Below are 7,420 nucleotides of genomic sequence, written 5' to 3'. Positions count from 1 at the left end.
ATAATATCTGTGAGAATAGGGACCAAACACTAATAATATCTGTGAGGATAGGGACCAGACCCTAATTATATATGTGAGGATGGGGACCAGGCCCTAATAATATCTGTGATGTTGGGGACCAGACCCTTACAATATCTGTGAGGTTATAGGGCGGAAGGCTCTGTAAGTAGTATGGATAGTTATGCATGTAAAGTAAAGTATGAATGATGTACACACCTTCGGGCATGTGTGCAAGTATGTGAACAGATTGTATGTTGTATGATTAACTAGAACTCACTCAGCATAGCTGACTTTTAGTATGCACGCAGGTGAGTAGAATGAGACAGCTGGCTTGAGCGGGGACACATGGCAGAAGAATAAGAGTCTAGCATCTGAAGATGCAAGTTGTTTTATGTTTAATGTTTTAATATCTAAAAACAAAGAATGTTTTGAGACATGTTATGAATTAAAATGTGATGTTTTATGAATGTTTTATATTCCGCGCAAAGTTTTAATTAACTCTGATATTTAAAACTGTGTTAATGAGTAAATCCAACGTCCAAAGTAGGGCACCGGTAACGGGGCCTTACAGAACCTGTGGTATCCAAGGCCATGTTTGCTAAAGGTGAGGCCATGCTTGCTAAAGTGAGGGAGTTCTGAATCCTCATCCTCTAACAACGTTTACTTCTAGTGGGGTGATTATGCTTTTCTCTTCTGGTGATGAGTCATCACCCTACGAAGAAGAAGAAGAAGAGGAATCCTCAGTTGATACTACTGATGCTGTGAGTATCATGAATGTTATTGCAGGTCTGACCCGCAGGAGGAAACAACACCCATCCTCTAGTAAAGTTGCGGATGCGGGCCAAAGCACCTCTAAAGCCATGAAAAGTGAAAACGAACATGATGTCATTGATGCGGATGCCCCGAAGCCGGCTAGAAAGGGTAAATCACGTCTCTCCAAGCCTGCTATTCCAAAGAAACCAAAGAAGGTGCGACTAAGGGAACGCATCAACCTTGTTGCCTCTACAAAAGTTATTTTAGGTATTACTCTTGATATTGTTGTATTCTTAATTATGTTTTCTAGAGTAGTATATTTCGTGAGGAAGTGAAGCGTTTGCAGATTCTACAGAGGAACATCCCAAGGACCCGCTGGACCAAAGAAAGATAACTCCACCTGTTTCTCCACCCACATCACCACCTAAATCTTCGTTTGAGCCTCCGCCCAACTCGCAACCAAAAATTATTGAAGAACCGATTGTTTTGAAAGATACTCCGCCAGGAAAGGATGAGCAGGGGGTTTCACAAGCTTTCAAAGAACCCGTTAACCTTTCGCCTCCTAACTCCCTCCTCCGTTTTCAGATCAGGGGGGGGGGGGCAGAATGTTATCCCTACCGGTCCTCAAGCGTCTTCATAGCGCTTCCATGAGGACAATGAGCCTGTGGGATATTATGGCCAGAATAACCCATATGAGGATCCACTTGTGAATCGCCCGCACTGGTCTGTGCGTCAAGGCTCGCTGTTTACCGACAACGACGTCTGCCATGAATTCTTACAGCGGGGAATTCCTCTTACGGAGAGGCAACGCCAACACGGGCGCCCTCGTTATGAATTGGCCAACTCTTTCTCCTACAACATGGCTAACGCGGTTTCTACTTGTCAAGAAATTTATCAAGATTGGTTAGCCATGAGTGAAACGTGGGACGAGTTGGAGAACGTTGTTGCTATAGCGAAGAAAGAGACTAAAGATCACCGCATAACTGCCAACACTGCTAAGTGGCAGTTATCGGATGCTAAAAAGGCGTTAGAAGAAGAGAAAGCTCGTCAAGCCGCTGCTGCGAAAGGCTGGGAAGAGGCTTGCAAACACCAGAATGCGATCTTAGAAGCTTCCCGCGAGCAGACTCGTGCTAAGGAGAGTGAGCTGATGCATGCTGAAGAAGCCAAAGTAGCTTTGCAAAAGCAAGTGGATAAGTAGAATGACCTTATCTCTTCCTATCTGGAAGAGATAAAGACTTTGAAAGCTGAGGCATCTGCGAAGGACGAACACATTGCTAAGCTTGCTGAGAATAACCGGGGGCAAGCTCTGGATTGTGTTGTGCACAATATGGCCCTTATCGGGCACAAGCGAATAAAAGGTGGTTGATGTCCAAGGGAATCCCCCAGGTAACACTTTCTTTCTTTTGATACTTTGTACTGGGAGCCTGCGTTCAAATTTTTCTCTTATTCTTCTTGTTTATAGGTTATTGAGCATATTCGGGATGGTGCTAAGATTGGGGACTGTGTTGCAGATCTACTCGTTGCATTGTCTCAAGCTGGTCGACAAGCTGGTTTCCAAGAGGGCTTGAAGTTTGCAGAGGAAAAGCGCCCTCTTGAATAGTTTGACCTACACGGTCAAGATACTGCGAAACTCTATGCTGAGAAGATGGAAGCTGTTTACAAGCTGACGTTCCTTATTGAGGAAGGTGTGGCGAAACTTGCTGACCAGGATTATGGAGTCGACCAGCTGTAAGCATACTTTGCTATTGGTCGTGAAGAAGATGATGAAGATCAGGTTGACCCCAATGTGGATGGTGATGATGAAGATCCACCTTTGTAGTTTTATAGCTTTGTAAACTCATGTACTTGGTAATATGTAACCGTCTTTTATATGTAATCCCTTTTGACTTGTTAATATAAGAAGTTGTTTATCCTTTACACTTTGTTTAATGTATAAATATAAGTGTAAGAATTTAGGATCTTCTTAGTTGTCAATAAAGGATTACGTGAAATTTATTTTAAAGACACGCGGGTCCCTTTTGGCACGCAAACCAGGATTTTACTTTAAGGACACACGGGTACCTTATGGCATGCAGGCTAGGAATTTTACTTTAAAGGATACGCGAGTCCCTTCTGGCACGCAGGCCAAGATTTTTACTTTAAGGACACACGGGTCCCTTCTGGCACACAGGCCAAGAATTTTATTATAAGGACTAGTATAGCTTTAATCGTTTTTTTTTTATAAAAGTGGAATGCATGCCTAACTATATTACAAGTGGTGACATAAGATGTCGTTTTTACTAGCTATCAAGGCACGCAGACCAAAAAAGAAAAATACGTAACTAAACTCTTGCTTATATATAACATTTCTTTAGTTGTACAATGTTCCAAGTTCTAGGGATTTATGTCCCGTCTAGTTTTTCCAACTTGTAAGAACCCTTTGATAATACTTCTTTCACTTTGTAAGGACCTTCCCAAGTTGGGGCCAATTTACCTGGAGGTTCTTGACCGGATGCTTCATTGTTGTGGAAGACAAAATCTCCTGCATCGAAGTTGCATCTTTTAACCCTTGAGTCATAATATTTTTATAACTGGCGTTTATAATTATGCTCGCGAATTAGGGTTAATTCTCTCCTTTCTTCAAGGAGATCTAAGCTCATCTACAGCTCTTTTTCATTATCTATTCTCGCGGATGGAACTCCAATCTCAGCTGGAATCATGGCTTCAGTACCATAGGTCAGACTAAACGGTGCCTCGGAGTTACCTGACTTCTTTTGAGTGTGAAAAGCCCAAAGTACATAGGCAATTCGTCCAGCCATCCAGTTCGTTTAGTTCCCAACCGTGCTTTAATTCCATCTTTAATGGACCTGTTAGCTCTTTCAACCTGACCATTGGCGTGCGGGTGGGCTACAAAAGTAAATACTTGGGTGACCTGAAGTTCTTTCAACCACACTTGTAGCCCACTATTCGCAAACTGAGTTCCATTATCACTAATCAATTCCTGCGGGGCACTGAAACAGCAAATGATGAACTCCCACAGATATTTCTTGATTTTGGATCCGGTGATGGAGGCAACCGGTTTGGCTTCTACCAGTTTGGTAAAATAATCAATTGCCACAATTAGAAATTTAACGCGTCCCGGGGCTTCTAGGAATGGGCCCATGATATCGATTGCCCATTTTTGGAACAGCCATGCGGTTGTTACCGGCACTAACTCGTTTTTTGGACGTAGGGTATTGGGGGCATGGCGCTGGCATGAATCACATTTTCTGATTTCTTGCACTGCGTCTATGTGCATCTCCGGCCAATAGTACCCCGCGTTCATGAGTTTGGCCACAACCATTCTCGGACCCGCACGAAGACCATAAATATCCTCATGAACTTCCCTTATCAGATAATTTTCATCCTCGACGTCCACACATCTCAGGAGTGGGCCAAGGAAGGATCTGCGGTATAGGATACCATCTTGCACTTGGTAATTTAGGGCTTTGTGTCTGATCTTCCGAGCCGCAGCTTTTTCTTCCGGGAGAACTCCTGATGTCAGATAAGCCATAATCGGTGTCATCCAGGATTCAACACCGTTTTATTTGACCATTACTTGATGTTGCGGGACAGATGGTCGATCGAGGACTTCAACACGAATGTTTTTTCCAAAATGTTCAAAATTTGTTGAAGCTAATTTGCTAAGAGCATCCGCTGACTTGTTTTCACTTCGCTTGATGTAGATGACTTTGCAAGTTGAAAATTGTAAAATAAAATCTTTTGCTTGCGAGAGGTATGAAGCCATCACATCTTTTTCCGCCTCGAATGTCCCGTTTATCTGTCCGGTGATCAACATTGAGTCCACCCGTGCTTCCAAGTGTTTTACCCCAAGCTTTTTGGCTATCCGCGGACCTGCTAAGAAAGCTTCATACTCTACCTCATTGTTGGTACTTTTGAAGTCCAATTTTATGGCATACGTAAATTCGTGGCCTTCGGGATTAACCAATCTTAGGCCTGCGCCTAATCCTTCGTTACTTGAAGCTCCATCCGTGAACAATGACCAGACCTGGTCTCGCTCAGGAGGTATCGGAGTTTGCTGTTCGATCAGGTACTCTTCTTCCTTGTTCTGCAGGACTTCTGTAACGAAGTCCGCTAGCACTTGACCTTTAATCGCGGGTCTGGGTCTATACTCAATCGCATGCTCTCCTAATTCTATAGCCCATTTTGCCAATCGTCAGGACAGTTATGGTTTAATCAACACATTTTTCAACTTGTACCCTATTAGCACATTGATTGGGTGGCCTTGAAAATATCTGCGGAGGCGCTTGGTGGCACAGACCATTGCCAGAACCAACTTCTCAAGCATCAAATATCTGGTTTCTGGACCTAACAACGTTCTACTGACATAGTAAATTGGTGTTTGGAGATTTTTCCTATCTGTCAGTAGCACGGCCCCAATGGCAATATCAGATGCTGACAAGTACAATATTAGAGGCTCTTCCGCATGCGGTGCTGTTAGGGTAGGCAGTTCCATCAAACACTTTTTTAACTTCTAAAAATGCTTTTTCTGCTTCCGCAATCCATTTGAAATGTGCCTTCTTTAGGCGGTTCCTCAGAGTTGACACAAATGGGTAAGATTTAGCCGCGTGATTGGCCAAAAATCTATTTAAAGTAACAAGCCTTCCATTAAGTGTTTGTACTTCTTTGAGGGAACAAGGTGAGGGCAGGAGGGTCACTGCCTGAACCTTGTCTGGGTTTGACTTAAAGCCCGCACCCGTGACAATTACGCCTAAAAATTTTCCTTCCTCCATCCCAAAGGAACACTTACTGGGACTGAGCTTCATGTTGATCTTTCTTAGAGTACCAAATGTTTCTTCTATGTCGCGTAACATCTGATCTTCTTCAACACTCTTTATCACCTAATCATCCTTATAAACTTCCCGATTCCGTCCAATTTGATCTTTGAAAGCTTTATCCATCAAATGCTGATATGTAGCACCCGCGTTTTTTAATCCAAAGGTCATCATTTTGTAGAAAAATGTGCCCTGATCGGTGCGGAATGCTGTTTTATCCTCATCACATGCCGCCATGCGGATCTGGTGATAACCTTTGTAGGCATCGAGGAAACATTTAAACTTGAACAGGGCTACTACATCAACCTTAAGATCAACTTCGGGTACTGGGTAACAGTCCTTTGGGTATGCTTTGTTTAGATCTTTAAAATCTATACACATCCGCCATGTTCTGTTGCTCTTGGGAACGATGGATTAGCAACCCAAGTATGGTACTGAATTTTATGGATGATTCCAGTGTGTAGAAGATCTTGAACTTGTTCATTCATAGCTTTGGTATGTTCAAGACCCATCTTGCGTTTCTTTTGGACAACTGGTGTGAATGTTGGATTCACCCGTAGCTTGTGTTCCGCAATCCTCCGCGGGACACCAGTCTTATTTGCGGGTTGCTAAGCAAAGATGTTCATGTTCTTTGTTAACAGTTGTTTCAAAAATGTCCTTACTATCTCGAATATAGCAGGCCCAATTGTTATCGTTTGGTCCGGAAACTTTTTATTCAACACCCACTTCTCCAGTTCAGTTCTTTCCATTTGCTTTGGCACCTTACTCGGCTTTGAACTTTCAATTGTAAAACAGTGATGGTTTATGTGGATGATTGCTACCCCGGTGCGGGTCAGAACCCCTACCGCACCATGAGTTATGGAGGGGTGAGCATTGAAATCACCAATTGCTTCACGCCCTAAGATAATATCGTGTTTTGACGTAGCCGGTAAAACCAAGAATTCAACGTTCAGTACGTGAATGTGTTCCATCACTGAGTGTGACTGGAAAATAAATTACCCCTCACGGATGCATCACTTCGCACACAAAGCCTGACACAAGTGCGTGAATTGGCTTCAGCCTCATCTTGTCTTCCTCGTCAGGTTGTTCACAATACTGTTCATACATTATGTCTGATGTACTTTCAGTATCAAAGAAGACGTAATGTGAACGATAATGACCTATTTGGTCAGTGATTATCAGCGGGTTTTTGTTGCATGGACTCCCTTTGACCCGCGGGAAAATTACGGGTTCATTCTTCCTCATCAATTTCTCGCCTCTTTCCTCCAACTATTCGCCATCCTTGAATCATGTGAACATTCAAGTCTCTGACCTCCTTTTTAAGCGGGCCCTGATTGACTTGTGAGGAAGCTTTTCCAGACCCTTGTTTCACATTTTTGACTAAGTGTCCAAGCTTTCCAAACTTGACCACTGCTTCAATTTCACCCCTCAAGGCCAAACACTCATCCGTGTTATGACATATGTCATCATGGAACATGCAATGTTTTTTGGGGTTGAGGAATGTTCTTTTCATGATTGGCTGAGGCTTCTTGAACTTCACGTTCTCATTGGTGAGAATTTCCGAGGGAGTCTTTTTCAATGGGGTCCAGTTGTTGGTAACTTGCATTGAGGCGCTTGCTTTGATTTTTTTTCCTATCAGTGACCTTGCATCAAAATTCTTCGATGTATCCACGGAAGGTTAAATCTTTGACCAAATTGATCCCTTGGCTTGTCTATTCGGCCACAGATTCTGAAATTCTACTTTTGGAGTTTGTTTTGGGTTGTCAGAACCCAAGGTCTTTTCAGTTCTTGAAAATAGTTTCGTGGCAGACATTATTTCATCCCAGGTCTTGGGCATTCCATCTATACTAGTT

This window comes from Bidens hawaiensis, unplaced genomic scaffold, assembly GCF_021521415.1.
Source record: "Bidens hawaiensis isolate Kalapana, Puna unplaced genomic scaffold, B.hawaiensis_p1.1 tig00027930_1, whole genome shotgun sequence".
Classification (NCBI taxonomy): domain Eukaryota; kingdom Viridiplantae; phylum Streptophyta; class Magnoliopsida; order Asterales; family Asteraceae; genus Bidens; species Bidens hawaiensis.
Note: the sequence above shows the minus strand (reverse complement) of the source record.